Source organism: Aegilops tauschii, chromosome 6 (assembly GCF_002575655.3).
Source record: "Aegilops tauschii subsp. strangulata cultivar AL8/78 chromosome 6, Aet v6.0, whole genome shotgun sequence".
NCBI lineage: Eukaryota > Viridiplantae > Streptophyta > Magnoliopsida > Poales > Poaceae > Aegilops > Aegilops tauschii.
Genome location: NC_053040.3, coordinates 194,277,914 through 194,293,974, shown reverse-complemented (window position 1 = coordinate 194,293,974; position 16,061 = coordinate 194,277,914). Strand labels below are relative to the sequence as shown.

Sequence of the window (16,061 nt, the reverse complement as noted above, 5' to 3'; positions counted from 1 at the left end):
TCGCGTATTTACCGCGAATCATGGGGTAGTGGGACTGTAACAGTTAATGTGAAATGGTAACTTTCTGAAGAGTCGTGCCCTCCCCCGTGTTCTTTCCTTAAGAAAGGAAAACGATGAAGGGCACTGCTCATTCATTGCCCTCCGCTCCTCCACCTTCTTCTTCCGCAAGCCAAACAACCGCTCTTCCTCCTCACCCATACTCGCCGCCGGTCCCCCATCCTATTGCCTTCCCCCATCCCTGTCACAGCTTGAGGAGATGGGGAAGAAAGCTGCCGCCAAGGGGAAGCGGACAACCATCGCGAAAGAGGCGGTCGCTGAGGGAAGCAAGAGGGCGACGGAGCTGGACAAGACGCGGAGGGGAGACGTCGTCTTCTTCCCATCGAATCTGGACAGTGGGGTGCTAGAAGCAAGGTATGGATAGCTGTGGGGGAGGGATGTCCCGAAAGGGCATGGCGAACCCAAAGTTCTGGCCGAGGGGAAAGAGGACCCGCCAGATTCCTATCGATTCTTCCGCACGTATTTCATCTGTGGCCTTGCCCTCCCTTCTCAGATTTCTTTGAGGCAATGATGGTGATCTATGGATTCCATCTTCTAGATTTCACACCAAATGCAATGGCGTGTATGGCGATTTTTTCTCATTTGTGCGAGAAATTTGTTGGAGTCGCACCCAATGTTGATTTGGTCAGGCACTATTTTGTCCCGCGGGTGGAGAACAAAGCCCATCGTTCCGGGAACATAAGTTGGATGCCACGGGTGGTGAGGGGAAGTTGGGATTACCTCCCAGGTCTACAGCGTGGCAGGTGGGAGGAATGGAGAGCAGAATGGTGCTGGATTCAGGATGGAAAGGCCCCAAATTTCTGCCAAGCACGGACAGAGTGCATTGAGCACGCCAACGATTGGAGGGAAGCCAGCCTCTCCGACGATAGGCTCCTCCTGGCAATAAACAGGATCACCCGCCTAAAGGCTGCCGGCTAACTATTGAGAATGTGGGAGCCGACTTCCTCCTTCGTTGCATCTCACCACTGCAGAAGAGGGACAGGTTCGCCTAGGAGTATGGGGATGCAGCGGATAGGATGAGATTGCTCCCTAGCCTGGCCAATAAACTGTCAGTCTATGGCCATGCTTGGTTGTGTGATCAACTGTTTGGCCGTTTTGGGTAGTTCAAGCTGCCGGCAAATGTCATTCCCATGAACATCTATTTTGCCAGGGTCTAGATCTTGAAATGGATGCCCGACTGCAATACTCATGGAGTTGCGGGCGACTGGAAGCTACCCACGCTCGACGAAGATCCCGCATGGTCTTCCACACTGGTGGAAAGGGCTACCAGGGTGAAGACCAGAATGTACAAGCGCACCTCCAAGGTGGAGGAGGTGTACATCAGGAAGCGGCTAGAGGAGGACAGGGCGCTTCGCACTGCCATGAAGGCAAAGGCCGGGAAGGCAGCGCAGGGAAAATAGAAGGCTGAGGATAAAGGTTCCTCCCATGGCGGAAGCGAGGCGCAAGCCACGGAAGAGGCTGCCAGGGAGGGTCCTGTCGGGGATGAGCATGCTGAGGACAACCCTGCCGAGCACGAGCCCTTCTGGATGGAAGCTCTGTACACCACAGCGGCAGAGGCCTAGGAGGAAGAGAAGTGTGAGGGGTTGCAGTTGCCTGAGGAGGATTGGGCCGTGGTAGGCCCTCAAGCCCCTGAACGAGACTTGGACCTGCGCCCTCGCAGGCGGGCTGCCAACCGGGGAGCGGTGGTTCCCGATCCCGCGCTGGCTGCCAAGAAGGTGAAAAAGATTACCACCAAGAGCAACAAGCAGGAGGTGGTGCGACGGAAGTCCTCCCGCCTTGCCGATGCTAAAACCCCTCCCCCCAAGCAATATGCAGCTGCGGGAGTTGACTCCAACTCCCAGTCCGGCTCGAGCTCCTCACGAAACTCGTCTTCATCGGAGTCCCCTGCGCCTCGGCAGAGCCCAAAGCTGCCGGGGAGTTCTGTTCCTCCGCCCCAGAAAAGAGGTCGGGCGCCCTCACCACCCATTGTGTTTGAGCTGAACTCCATGCTCATCGATGATGAGTAAGAGAGAACAATCCCCTTCTCTTGCAGCTGTTTCAGCACGCCTGTTTACTCTTGTTGAATGATCTTTTTTCTTGTTGTAGTTATCAGGGAGGAGGAGACAGAGACCCTCATCCACCGGTCCAAGCGGCTCAAGCGTGCGGAGTCGCCGAAGACTGTGGAGGGCACGGGTCTAGCGGGGAGCAACACAAACGACCCGCCGCCAAGTCCCCAGCTCAGCCCCCAGCGAGGAAGCACAGGATTGGCCCCTCCCGTGGGGAGCGATGCAGGAGAGCTCCCAACCTCCTCGGCTGGAAGAGGAGGAGACGAGATGCAGGATGAGCCCCTACAGGAAGGACTAACTCCGCCCGCTGATCGAGTCGAGGAGCCCCCGACGATGGATTCAAAAGGAGAGCTTGCCCAGGACAACATCGTGGGCGTTGTAGGAGGGGACGGAAACCATGGCCCGGCAACTGATGTTGTCGGGGAAACTGAGGCCTCCACCCAGCAGAATCCTCCGGGTAATTCTTCCCCTTCCCACTCTATTTTCTTTCTCTTCTCTTCTTTCACCAACTTGCTTCATGCTTCGGTCTTTCCCGATATTTTCGTTTCTAACTTTTTCTTGTCGTCTTTTCTTGCAGCCCCTCAGGCCGAAGAACCTGAACTGCTGGAAGAAGTGGCCAAGATATGGAGAGATGCTGCGGATGAAGCCGCCAAGATTGCTGCCGCGGAGGAGCAGGGACATGCTGCCAGGGGTACCCATGAGCCCCCGACGGAGACAGAGCAGATCCCCGGCAGCGTGCCAGGGGGGTGGCAGTCGAGGAGAAGATTCCCCTCGAAACCATGGATCACCTCCCCTCATTTGGTACTATGGCGGGGGCCTCGCAGCCATCCTCGAGCCATTTGGCACTGGTGCTCGCACATCCTGGGCTTGGAGCCCCTAGTTCTTCAGTGGCGACGAGCTCGGAACTTGACGATGAGCTTCATCGCATTCTGGCGTCGTTGTACCAAGGAGTCGAGGAGGTCGATGATTCTGTTCCTGTCGCAATGGACTTGTCTTTTATGGAGTCCATGGCGGCAGGCATTAAGGAGATGCAGGGCTGGTATAGCTAGAAATTGCAGGCGCTCAAGGAGTAGCGCAAGTCCGCCAACAAGGTGGACCAGCAGTTGAGGGACAATGGTAATGAGCTGCGTGACCACGGCAGGCAGTTCCAGGTCCTGATGAAGCAGCAGGAGACCATCTCGATGGCGAGGGAGGGTGTCATTGCCTGGGAGGCTCGCATGGCAGAGCGCAAGGCGCTTCTGGATGCCAGGGAGTAGGATATCTCTTCCCGGGAGGAGAAGCTTGAGGCCACCCTCCGCGCCAAGGATGATGACCTGGAAGCCCTTATGCAGCAGCGCACCAAGGAGCTAGAGGACAAGCACAAAGCCGCGCTGGATGCTCTCTCTGCTGATTCTGCCACCCAACTGAAGAAACTCGCTGACGACCTTGCCGCTACATCTTCCTCCAAGGCTGACCTTGACCAACAGGTGGCCAATCTGACGGAAGAACTTGCTCGGAGCGCCAAGGAGGTCTCGACCCGCAAGGAGGAGGCTCAGAAACCAGAGATCCTTCTGAAGGATATACAATCGCGGCTCTCCTCCAAGAGTCAAGGCCTCAAGAACGCTAACGGCACAATTGAACACCTGAAGGCAAGATCGGCACCTTCGAGAGCTCGGCAGAATCCAGCAGGGCCCATGAGCAGCAGCTAACGAAAGACTTGGACACTGCAAGGCGCCTTTGGAAGGATGAAGAGGACAAGTTGGAGAATCATTCCGAGCAGGTCGACCTCTGGATCAAGAGCTTGATCGACATTGTTGGGCGTCTCTCTGCTCAGACTGCAGTGATGGGCATGGAAGGGCCAGTCTTTTCGGCCAGCAGGCAGGAGATCCCCAGCGTCAAGCTAGGGGTCTTCTTCAATGAGCTGATCGACAAGCTGAAGGTGCATGAAGAGGGAAGGACTAGTCGCTTCGCGACTGAATCCCAGAAGCTTGCCCGCGACGCCATCTTCATGGTTTTGAGCAACATCGCCTGCCGTCATACAGACATCGACCTCGTCGATGGCTTGAAGAAGCCGCCGGAAGGCGTGAATGTTCCTGCTGCCAAGGAGAAGGCTGCCCCTTGCTGCCAAGGTCCTTTCCGTCCCAATGGCTCCACGCGGTCGCCAGGCCCGGCGCTAAACTATTCTCGTCACCACACTGTCCTATAACAAAAACATGATGCGTGTCCTGTGTTTAGACATCGTTTTATTTTTGCTCGCGTGATACTGATGTTTTTGCTTAATCTCAATTGCGTGTTTATCCCTCTAGAGCTTGCTTGTTAGTGTTTGTATGATTAGTCCTTATGCATGTTTTGGTTGCTTGCCTTTATCATATTTGTCGTGATTTTCGTAAGGGGCGGGCCTTTAACATTCATCTTGGCGTGGATGCGTCCAGACAGGATTTTCCTTGGTAGCTCTCAACCCAGTCGCTCATTCTGCAAGTAGGCTCGAAACAGAATGAGGGTGCAGACAGAGAAACTAGCATGGTGCCATTATACGAAGGATTTCCTCATACAAACACTCCAATGCCCTAGGGATAAACAAATGCGGAATCTTAAACTCATAAGAGAGCAATGACTTCATGGACTTATCTTTCGTCCTCGCTTGCTCCCATCCCCTTCAGTTGCGAGCTCTTACCGCGTTTGCATGCTTCAGGAAGGATGGATGCCTTGTGTGTAGTTCTCAGGCTCCCGACAGGGGCCGATAAGAAAAGTCATATGTATCTTGCGGTGCCAGGACGCGGTGCAAGGTAGGACCGATTTTTCTCTCCTCCACTCCATACTTTTCAAACAATCTCGTGCCGGCTGGCATAGAAGTCACGCTAGTGCGGACGACCTTGCCGGAGCACAGTTGTCGGGGCGTCGATCAACGGATTCGCACCAGTGCACCACTCAGGATTTCCCTAAGCAAGGTAAATACTGAACCGAGTTCCGCACGGTACTCATCGACGTTGATGATGCTAAAAGCTAGAGTGGCTCGACTGTCGATAAGTGAGAGTGGCGGAAAGAGAAACCTTGTACCTATGCGCTTTGTCCCTTTCCCCTGGACAGGGCTTGCATGGTGATCACGCCACCCGAAATGCACGGTTTGGTTTGCCGCTGCTGTTATTGATTCTTGCCGATGCAGCAGTTGTGGCAGAGGAAAGCGATGGAGATTGAACAGGGTGTGGGGGAAGCGACATCTCTTCCCCTCTCCGTTCCATCACCTCCCGCCTTTTCTCAGGCGTCACGGATGACGAAGCCGTTGATGAAGAAAATGATGATGAAAATGACGCGTGTGTACGATTCTCGGGTTCGCGCAAGCGTACACCCTACCTGGCGCGCCAAAGATGTCGTGGGAAACCACGGCCACCTATGGGGCCATGAGCCCCTTGTGGTTCGGCAGGGGGGATGAGCATGTTGCACAAAGAGCGGAGAGCGCTGCGCAGCACGGTAGAGATCACACGGGCAATTTTACCCAGGTCCGGGCCGCCGCGAGGCATAAAACCCTATTCCTGCTTTGGTGGATTGCTGGTGGACTGTGGTGGAGACGCAATGCTCTAGCCTGGCAGGGTTGCCTCGGGGCGAGAGCAGCTACACGCGTATGTGTGTACAAGGGTCTGAATCCTTTCTATGGTTGCCATGGGCCTCCTTTTATAGATAAAGGGGTCACCATAGTGGCAAATCAGTCATTGCATACTGATTAGATAGCAAACAGTGCTATCATACCTAACTCTGCAGGCAGGGCGGAGCGCATTAAATGTGCCGCTTACTGTCACATCATGTCCTGCCCGGCAAGCCTTGCCGGGCTGCTCGGCCACCTTCTCTCCTGTCTGCATGGCACGTCGCTGGACGGGTGTCATTTGGAGGCGATTTCCATAGGAAGTGGCTGCCATGTGGCGAGAAACAGCCAATTAGTCACTTGGGGGCTTGACACCGCACCGATCGATGACTTGCATTGCTGTGAGGTGGTGCAGTGGAGCCTTGGCGGGGTGGTTTGCCTTCGTAGGCCCTGGCAGGCCTGCCGGGGTGGTCTTGAGGTTGGCTCTCCGGGGTAACCTTGACCTTGCCAGGCTCACCTGCCCGGCAAAGGAGGTTTTCCCTTAGTGGTGTCTTGCTCCTTTTGCTTGACTTGGTCTTCTTGATCTGCACTCTGATTCCTCAAAGAGCTGATCGCTTGTGCTTGGTCTGGTCTTGGAAGTTGTAATCTTGCCGGGTTGGTGGCTTGCTGTCCGTGCACAATCCAGGGGAAGTGAAGATGGAAGAAACAGAGCTGCGACAAGCTACAGCCACCGGACGTCCAGACGCCACCGGATATCCAGTACCCTGACGTAGACCAAACAGCCAGAAGAACTACAGTAAGATGCAAGAATATAGTACTTAAAAAAATGAGCTCATAGACCTTATCACATTCTTGGTTCAGGACCAGTACAAAACAAGGCGTTCCCAGTCATCGTCCAGTAAATGTGTCTCAGGAGAACGTAAGGGAATTTGATGAGTTTCTTTGCCAGTGAAGTACGCTTTCTTCAGGTAATTCCAATACTTCCACCAAGCATTCTTGAAGATAGTAGAGGTATTAGCACAGGTTACCTCATCCCGCGTTTCCAAATCGGTCCTTCACTATAGAGAAAAATGGGAAAATTTGATGTATTATAACCATCATAGAGGTAGAATGTATGGGACAAAGCAAAACAATTGCCATGAATAACATTACTTACACATAACTCCTGGACAAACACCTGCAACTGGCATTTCCCTTCATCTTCAGTATAATATTTCCATGATGGAAAGATACGCACATAGGATTTAACAACATCAAATGCGATAGATGCTAAACTATGAATGGCTGGTTGTGCTTCCTCCACAAGAATGGGTGTACTAACTGGTGGAGTTGGGGTTCATCGTGGTAGTACTGGCGCTTTGGGCACTAGAGCTGCCTTACTAACTGCTCTTGTTTGGGAGCTCTGTGGTGGAGATGGTGTTGTGTCAACAAGAACTGGGTTACTATCTGCTGGGGTTGGGGTTAGATTGGGTGAAGCTGGTTCTTTGTCCATCGCAGGAGGGGTACAATCTGCGAGAGTCTGGGGTATGTGCGGTAGGGCTGGTTCTCGTGCATGTACAACCGGGGTGCTATCTCCACCAAGAGGTAGCACTGTTTTATTTGAATACCGTGTTTTTACTCCGCTAGATACTGCCATCACCCGCTCCAATTCAAATGGCTCATAAACAGGAAACATAGTTGAGTGTACAGACATTGTATGAGAGACGAATGTAATAGATAGTGTGGAAAAAAGAGGGCATGAAATAATTGACATGTATATTGTTTAATTAAAAAGGATAGCATGACATAATTTCACTTATGTGATGTCTATGTAAACTGGATAGCATATCATAACATAATTCAAAGATATGATGACTAACTAAACAGGATGGCATGAGATAATTATATGATGTCTTTAGTAAACATGTTCGCATGACATAATTCACATACATGTTATCTAAGTAATCAGGATCGCATGATTTAATTCACATATGTGATTTATATGCTAAGTAGAGGGCATTCGCATATATGATGTCTGAACTAAGTACATGGTGTTGAATATTGTGTATATGATGTCTAAACTATGCAATGCAAGACACCGTATGCACGATATGAGCAGTATAACCATGCCAAGTTAGAGCATACACCTCGGTGGGGGAATAGGACTGGTCATCTATCTCTGAATCCATCTCTGAGGAGCTATCAGGACCCAGCAAGAGATCTGCTTCGACAGGTAGCACTGTCTGCTCTGAACACCTTGTTTTCACTCCAGATTTTTCCATTACCCACTCAAATGACTGATTCACAGGAAGAGTAGTTTAATGTACAAACATTGTCAATAAATGGAAATGTAATGAAGAAAAGGATGGGCAAGATATCATTCAAATATATGATGCCTGGTTAAACAGAATGGCATTGCATATTTCACAAATATTATGGCTGGCTAAAAGAGATGAGACTGCATAATTCCCATATATGATATAGAAACTAAACAGGTGGCATTACAGAACATGTCTAAACTAAGAAGATGACATATATGATGTCGAAAGTACGCCCTGCAAGGCAACATATGCATGATATGACCAACATCATCATGCCAAGTTAGAGCAAACACCTTGGGGGGTAAATAGGAGTGGTCAGCTGCGTCTGAATCCGCCTCAGAACAGATATCTTCCTCTGGATTATAATCTGGAGACGGGGGAGGGTTTGCCATTGGACCCACCATGGAGCGATGTCTACATGACATTGTATTGCCGCGCAAAACTCTTCTCTTTTTCTCTATGTGTTCAGCATGACTCTGTACAATATCTGACATGCATACGAAAAAGATATAGTGAGATTATGTAAAGAGAGCATGCAGAAATCTAGAGTGATGGTAACAACGAGTGGATGGATCCAAAAATGATGATAGCTTTAATTTAATAAAAAGACAGATGATGATTGCTTTACTATTTGTTTCCCACCCAAGATGAACAACATAGGCATACCATAGGTGAACCAGATAATAGACGAAGATACCATTCATAGCTGCCTCGATATGTGCCTCACAAGTAATTTTAAAACTCAAGTTTGAACATTAATTTAGACCTGACTTAGAGTCTAAGAGGTGAACAGGACGATAAAGTAGTAGGTAATATTAAGCAATGCATAACATAAGCAGAAACAAAGGAGCGCGACCTCTCTTGTGGACCCGTGTACTCCTCGGGTTCATTTGCTGAGTCGATGATGGTGATGCAGTGATCTAAATCAGCAGGATATTGACGGGGAACACAGTAGCAGATAGCAGCTGAAGCAGCAGCGCTTGGAGGAGCGGCAACTAGTGCCAGAGTAGCAACTCCTGTAGCTCCAGCAGCCCGTGTACTAGCATCAGTAGCGCGTGCGAGAGCAAGAGCAGAGCAGCAGCACGAGCGAGGGGGAGAGCAGAGCAGCAGCGTGAGCGAGCGAGAGCCGGAGCAGCAGCAGCAGCGCGAGCGAGCAAGTGAGAGCCGGAGCAGCAGCAGCAGCAGATCCGGCTGGTATGGACGCCGTCGTCGAAGGGCCTCGCACTGGGGGAGAGCCACCATGGAGATGTCGCCAGCGGCGCCGGCTTCGAGGTAGCCGCGCCATGGTGGTGTGGGATGGAGCACCGTCGGCGCCGGGAGGTCGAGTTAAGGAGAAGGTGGGATGCGATGAGTGTACAACCTCTTTGGTGGCGCCGAGTAGGTGAGGATGTTGCGGTTCTGGTGGAGCAGGTTAAGGCGGTGCTGTGGGGATGGAGCAGCCGCGATAGACGAGGCAATCGTCGGAGCAGCTCCTTGGAGGTGGAGGATGGGGCGACTGAACCAGCGGGACGATGAGATGGATGACAGATCCTCATCCGAGGAGGTGGATGAGGGACGTGGAGCTGTTGCGGTGGACGACATCATCGAGGAAGAGGCTCCGGCTGGGCGGCGGTGAGGTGGCGGATGGAGGAGGGTGGGTTTTCGCGGCTGGAGCAGAGAGGTTATGGCGGCCTGGGATTACGAATGGCGAAAAGAAGGCGATGGGAGAGGGAACCATGACTTAGGGGCGCGCTTGTCCAAAATGTAGGGTGTGTTACAAAAGTACCCCCACCGATTTGAACTAGCGTCCCTTTCGGCTCAGGGTTAGAAGGGGGATTTCGCGTGTCGGGATTTGGCAGCTGGAGTGTCACGCCCAATATGCGACTCTAACCTAAAGGAACTCGAAGGTCCCACCAAGGATATAGACACGCTTTTGCAAGGTGGATATCATTACATCGTACCATTACATAATAGTTGGGGATACATACAAAGGCACACAATGTCATAATAATACATCAACATCATACAAGAGAACAACATCCGACTACAGATGAAACACAAACAGAAACTCAACGACATCCACCCTGCTAGCCCAGGCTGCCGAGCAAGAACCTAACCCAAGATCAATGAAGAAGAAGAACTCTAAAACAAGTAAACATCGCTCTCACGTCATGATCATTGCAATACCTGTACCTGCAACAGTTGTTGTAGTAACCTGTGAGACACGAGGACTCAGCAATCCCATTACCATGGGTATCAATCCTAGCAAAGCTTAATGGGTATGGAAAGGATAAGTGGTGAGGTTGCAGCAAGCGACTAAGCATTGTATGGTGGCTAACTTACGAGTACAAGAATAAGATGAGAAACTACGCAACCGTCGCAGACTAGTAATGATCAATAAGTGATCCTGAACTACTTATGTCCAAACATAACCCAACCGTGTTCTCCTCTCGAACTTCCCCGAAAAGAGAGAGTCACGGTTACGCACGCGGTTGGTGTATTTTAGTTGAGTTTACTTCATGTCCTCTACAACCGGATATTAACAAATTCCCATCTGCCACATAATCGCGGGCACGACTCTTGAAAGTTTAAACCCTGCAAGGGTGTCCCAACTTAGCCCATGACAAGCTCACGATCCGCGAAGACAATCCTCCATCGTGGGACCCTCCGATCAGACTCGGAATCCCGATGCACAAGACATTTCGACAATGGTAAAACTAATCCAGCAAAGCCTCCCGGCGTGTCGGCACCCTAATAGTACCGCGTGTATCTCGTCTCAGGCCACGTCCGGATAGGTCAAGCTACGGGTAAAACCAAATACCTCGGGTTTCCCCGAGGCAGCCCCACAGGTTGCCCGTTTGGGACCAACACCATCAGCGTTGCCCCCTGCTATGTAGAAAGAATCCTCCGGTTCATGACGCCCTATGCCAATTAATTATTTAGTTCAATATTATTATGGAAAATGTTAAAACCAATGTTGGGCCTTGCTGGAAGAGTTTTATTCAAAGCGAACTGTCAAGAGGGGCCCATAAACCCTCACCGTGTTAGGGACGCAAAATCAGGGAACATAACACCGGTATGACGAAAACTAGGGTGGCAAGAGTGGAACAAAACACCAGGCATAAGGCCAAGCCTTCCACACTTTACCAACTATATAGATGCATTAATTAAATAAGAGATATTGTGATATCCATGTACCAACATGGAACAACCTGCAACTACACCTGCAACTAGCAATGCTATAAGAGGGGCTGAGCAAAGCAGTAACATATCCAAACAATCCACGCCGTCAGTAGAGGTACTTGACGCAATCCACGCCCATTCTCTTTAACTTTGTGGCGGACGCGCTTTCTAACATCCTTTCTAGGGCCGTGGAGGCCGGCCATCTCGCTCCTGTCAGCTCACACCTCATCCCGGATGGGATTACTCACCTTCAGTATGCGGACGACACTATTATAATGGTGGAACAGAATGATCACTGCATTGCCCATCTCGAATTCCTGCTCCTCTGCTTCGAAGCTCTCTCCGGTCTTAAGATTAATTTCTCCAAAAGTGAAGTTATTGTTACTGGCGTTCCGGGTACCGAGGCCTTACGGGTTGCCCGGCTTTTGAATTGTTCTCTTGGCTCGTTCCCTATTAAATATTTGGGTTTGCCTGTCACTCCTGATAAACTTCTTGCTAAAGATTTTGCTCCTACGGTGGCCAAGGTTGGAAATCACGTTATGCCCTGGAGGGGCAGATACAACACTCAGGCGGGTAAAGTGGCCTTGATCAATGCTTGCCTCTCATCTCTCCCGATGTTCTTGATGGGCTTTTACCTTTTGTCAATGGGAACCCATGCTGGTTTTGATAAACACAGAGGTGCTTTTTACTGGAACGCGGCTGATAACAAACGCAAATACCGCTTGGTCAAGTGGGACCTTATTTGTAAGCCAAAAAGCCTTGGGGGGCTGGGCATAATCAATACTCATGAACAAGTGTTTGATCATCAAATGGTGGTGGAAGATCATGACCATCTCCCAGGACAAGCCCCTCTGGTTCAACATCCTCAAAGCGAAGTATTTCCCTTCTTCTAGTCCTATGTTTGCTCGTGCCTCGGGGGCATCTCAATTCTGGAAAACTTGTTAAACTCAGGCCCCTTTTTCAAGGCCTCGTCAAATTCGCTGTCCGCAACGGTAGATCCACCAGATTCTGGCTCGATTGGTGGTGCGAACCTTCCTCGCTGGCCATTGCTTTCCCTGTTCTTTTTTCTTACTGCCCGGACCCTGAGATCTCTATCTTTGAGCTCGCGTCAAATAATTGGGACCTGCGTCTGCGTCGCTCTCTCGCTCCTGCAGAGTTGGAAGACTGGCAGCGTCTTGTTGCTCTCTTCCCTTCGCTCTCGGAGGAGGAAGACACGGTCGTTTGGCCCCATTCCCCTTCTGGTCGGTTCTCGGTTAAATCTTTATATGGCAAACTCATTGCTGGGTCCATCACTTCCAAATTCAAATGGATCTGGAGGGCTCGTATTCCTCCTAAGGTCAAGGTTTTCCTCTGGCAAGCCTCTCGTGGGCGTCTGCCAACGGGTGACCAAATTCGCAAGCGCAATGGCCCAAGATATGATAGATGTGCTTTATGTGGGTTGAGAGAAGACTCGTCACATATTTTCTTCAACTGTGTGTTGGCTAAGCTGTTCTGGTGATGTATCAGATCATGGATGCATGTCTCCTGGGCTCCGACCTCCTTTTCTGACCTGCGCATCTTGGCCAATTCTTTGGTTGGGGCCCAGAGGAGATTGTTTTGGGTGGGCTTCGCAGCCATGTGCTGGTCTCTTTGGACGACAAGGAATAAATTTACTATCGAACATGTTTTCCCCGCTAAGCCTGCTGATTGCTTATTTAAGACTTGTATATTCCTACAGCAGTGGAGATTATTGACTAAGGAGGAGGATAGGGACGCCCTCGACGCCATGTTGGCCAAGATCCGGAATTCTGTCTTCTCCATCTCCCCAGTTCAAGCAGGCACTTAGGCGTTGTTGGCCTCGCCTCCGTCAGCTTTTCTACCTCCGGCCTGCGTGCCGTGTACTGGCCTGGGAGCCATGTACTTAGACTATCCTCTTGTGTTATCTGGGTTGATACTCTGCTTGTTCTATGTGCTGGTCCGTTTGGTCTGTGTTAACTCTGCCTGGTGGCTTTATTTATAAAGTCGGGCCGTGGCCTTTTCTTAAAAAAGACAAAGGTGTACTCGGCGAGTTACCCGAACGCGATAGTCCTCGGACTTGAGGCTTCGTGTCTGGAGATGGTCTTCGCCTTGGCAGTGATTCAAAAAGGGCCTTCGGAGACAACCCAGCGAAGGCATGCTGCGGTCGAAGGGCATGGGTCTTTTGCCCGCACGGAACAAATCATTGAGGCGGCTGCGGCTGATGCGACCGAGCAAAATAGCAAGCAAGGCCAAAGTGGCCATGGTGGATATGAACGAGGTGGGGCCAGGAGGTGATGCAGGGGATCGTCGGCATAGGGAAGGCGGGGAAGATGGCCGGAGCCGAGCTCTACAGCAGACAGAGGCCATGGCGGAGGAGCGAACGCGGCGAGGGAGACGGGCATTCGACTGGAAGATGCAAAGGCGCCGGAGTTGACAAGCTCCTGGTCGAGCAGAGGGCTCGGGTGAGGCAGCGGTGCCATGGACGAAGGGAGTAAGAGCTCGGGGAGTTGACCGAGCACTGTGGGCGCGCGACGAGGGTGGCGACGCCGTTGCCAGCGGCGTCCTTGGTACGACGCAGGGGAGGCGGAGCAGAGTAACGAAGTGGCCGGCGGCGGATCCGGCCGGGAACAGGCGCCGGCTGCGGGAGCGGGGCTGGAGGCCAGATGCGGCAAGGAGGCGAGGTGACCTCAGGCACGAGGCTCGCAAGCAGAGGAGGCAGGGGATCGAGCGTTCGGCTCTCCCTTGGCGGCGCGATCGGGAGGAGGACGAGGGGGATCGAGGGAGAGAAGTGGATCGGGAGAGGAGTTAGCGCTGCCCTCTCTCTGCGTGACGGCGCTCGGGAGGGAGATGGGATCGAGGGGTGAGGTCGGGGCTAGGGTTAACTAGGTTTAGGTGGGTTGCTGATGCAGGAGGCCCAAGTGGCCGGCTGGGCTGGGCTTCTCTCTTCCCCCTCTTATTTCTTTTTAACAGAAAACATTAGAAAGAATGGAAAAAAGGAAGAGGGGTTTAGGGAACGAATTTGAGCATGCGGGTAATTTTCCTGGACTCACAAAAATGAGCTTGATCCTGGAAAAAATAGAAGTGGGCATGCGTGTGAAGTTGAATTCAAACTCATTTGATTTAATTCAAATGGTTTGAACTAGGACGAGGTTTTAGGAGTGTCCAAAAATGTTGAGAATTTCGGAGGAGCCTCGATAGATGGGAAAAGAATTATAGGCCAGGCTAGAGAGTCAAAACTTGAAGAAGGAAAGGCCAAGGGATTTAACATGACGTGTGTTGTGGTAAATTTCAAATTAATGAAATATAATTTTTATGGCTTCCTAATAATATTGGGAGGATATATGTTATAAAGAGAAATCACCATGTGCATTTCCCTCGATTTAAAATGATCGAAGATCCATACAATTTATTTATGTGAGTTTTAGTTTGTTTGTGAAACTGATCGCATGATGACATGATGCAATGCAAATGATGCTATGAAGAATGCAACAGGCAAATAAGTCACACGGCGAAACTCGGAATCCATGGAGGGCATCTGGAGCGTCGGTCTTGGGGCGTCACATGGAGGGAGTTTTCGCGCGCGTTGTAATTTCGGGATAGCAAGGCGCGGGTTGTGAAGGCATGAGTTTTGGGAGCACGATATCTGAATTTTCGGGATATAACAAGGCGTGGGTTGAATTTCAGGGACAAACCTAACGTGTAATATTGTACGTACCAAATCAATTCACACTTTCCTAAAAAAAACCGAAAATAATAAAACTATTCACACCACACAAAGAGATAGTCTTGTCCCGTGTTAGTTTACAAATGTTATTCAAAGCTATGAATCCATGTTATGTCCAACTAATTTTTTTCGCTGGCTGTATAATGTATGTAACCTACTCATACCAATATTTTAGTGCATTCCAAATGTCTATACTACCGTGGCAATTTGAACTAAATTTAAATTCATTTCTCTATTTGAATAAGAATCTACAATCATGATTGTTGCCAACATAAACCATCATTCGTGTATTACCTTAACAACACACCACATGATTACTATAGAGATAGATATGAACTATGTGTACTATATGAACTCGAATTCAATTTTTTGTATACACTTGATGTTGATTCCAAATAACAGTACATTTGATGTACTAACTAGATATTCATAATCTAAACCATGTTCCATACGTACACCGTGTTTATCACACAAAGTATAGTGCCCCGCCCCCTACATTATGACAAGTATTTAGCCCTGAGCTACAAAAGCCACACATTATCCCAAATTATAATCAATGTTCTACATTATGATATCTTCTTCAAATATCTGAATCCACTTTTTTATAACGAAATATGATCTATGTTTGTTTTTTACCCTTTCACAATCCTCTTCTCTTTGTAGCTAGGTAGCACTAACTTTCTATCATGCATGCACACACCCGCCCCCTCTCACCCTCCCTCAGCGTCCCCTCCATCGCGCAAATTCGTTATTTCTCTTTAGGTCGTTCACCCATGGGGTGTGTAGGCCCCCCGGCTCCTTCTTTCCAGCACACACCGGTCGATATACCTCTCTAGCCAAGTGTGCCTACCACAAACACACAATTCCCCTCTTCTCTTCTCACCATCCATGCACCCCGATGTCCAATATGGTTCCACGCAGGTGCACAATCCCGCCCCTATTTTCATCGATCTCATACTCGCACACTCCGCCCCCCTCGAGATAGTAGGCCTCTCGCACCACCTCCTAGCCACACCCCTCTCCCACCGTCCGTCTCTCCGGACCTTATTTGCTTCTAACACATGCATGCATGTATACGTACCGATCTCCCTACATATAGCTAGGTCGACTACAATTCTTTTTCCCCACGCACCGATCGACTTACCTCACTAGTTATGTCTCTCCCTTTCTCGGACACATCACGATTGATCTTCCTATGTAGTTACGTCTCTTACTACAAC

At 50.4% G+C, this 16,061-nt stretch overlaps 1 long non-coding RNA gene across 1 annotated transcript; it reads right to left on the bottom strand.

Annotated features, from left to right (window-relative positions):
• Positions 1-9,859: 9,859 nt before the first annotated feature.
• Positions 9,860-14,249, bottom strand: LOC141025598 (uncharacterized). The gene is made up of 2 exons (XR_012187568.1): positions 13,173-14,249; positions 9,860-10,130 (listed from the first exon to the last, which is right to left on the bottom strand). It is a non-coding gene; the product is annotated as an uncharacterized lncRNA (long non-coding RNA).
• Positions 14,250-16,061: the final 1,812 nt, after the last annotated feature.